Genomic DNA, 1,346 nt, shown 5'->3' with positions numbered 1-1,346 from the left:
AAAAGTCAAAGTCAAAGTCTGCTTTATTGTCAATTTCTTCACATGTCAAGACATACAAAGAGATCGAAATTACGTTTCTTAAAAATCAAGGATTCTTGAGCGCACCATGTGAAGGGTTTTCCTAGATAACATATAGCGAATGCTTCTGAGATGAACTCCCATCGATGCCCCAATCATGTCCAGGGGCATTACTGCTGCCAGGGACATCTCAGGGAGATCATGTTCAGGGCAGAAAACCCTTTCAGCATCAAGAATGGGTAAAACTCACTTCTTCATCGCCACCATATTGTGGAGAACCAAACACATGCATGAAAGATGAAGCCATCATTAACTGTCATTGTCTCTCCTGATGATGAGGATATCCTTGTTGTGCAGGGAATCACTGCTTTTCATGAGTGTGACGGCATGTCGACCAAGTTTAGGTTGATTTTTTAGACCACAGTGTTTACAGATGTTATTGCAGGCAGAGCTGGAAGACTGTGAAGGGTCTAGTGATATGAGATTCATAACCCAGACACAAAGGTCATATTGAATTATTTCTGACTGACTAAAAAAAATCTACTTTTAGCTTATTGTCCCAAAATGTCATCATACTGTGTTTTAAAAATATACTATCAAGTCAAGTGACTTGAATCTTGAATGAGTTCTTTTGTATTTCATTGAGGTAAATGAGCATCAGATAACTGGGCCTTGAGATACACTGAACTGTGGAGACACAGAGCTATCTAATCAGATCACAGTTAAAGAGAAGGGACACCTTGTTCCAACTGAGATACTAACATAATGATGCTTCATTTCCTTGCCCCCACCACACACACACACTCACATACATACAAACACATGCACACACACTCACATACACACATACTCTCTCTTTCTCTCTTTCTCTCTCTTTCTCTCTCTCTATCTCTTTCTCTCTCTCTCTCTCTCTCACACACACACACACACAAACATACACACATTGCTATCCCCCAGATTAAAGCTGGCATTGATGTTGAGTGAGCCTCTTTCGTTGGCGGCAGTGGCATCAGTCGGCCCGTTGTGGGCCGGATGGGCAGACAGATGTCTGTTTGGGCGATCTTCAGTCCTCCAAGCAGGAGCCCCCCTGTTGTACATGGGTAAAGAGGACGCAAAGTGGCAGTTTGGCAGCTCCAACCAGGAGTGTCACTCCGCATCGTGTCCCCTGCCAGCAGACGGCGCGCGCTGTTAAACGGAGGAGGTCGTTTTTTTTCCCTTTTTTTTTCTCCTTTCCTGGGACAGGGCGCCCAGCGTGCCACCTAGACGTACGCGCCATCTCCGCATGAGACGAGATGCTTCACGAGCAGCGGAGACAAGGGCGCGAGACT

The sequence above is a fragment of the Alosa pseudoharengus genome, unplaced genomic scaffold (genome assembly GCF_046254945.1).
Source record: "Alosa pseudoharengus isolate Yale_2024_CS ecotype anadromous, Long Island Sound unplaced genomic scaffold, YU_APseudo_1.1 YU_APseudo_1.1_scf_10, whole genome shotgun sequence".
In the NCBI taxonomy this organism is placed as follows: domain Eukaryota; kingdom Metazoa; phylum Chordata; class Actinopteri; order Clupeiformes; family Clupeidae; genus Alosa; species Alosa pseudoharengus.
This window is presented reverse-complemented; position numbering follows the sequence as displayed.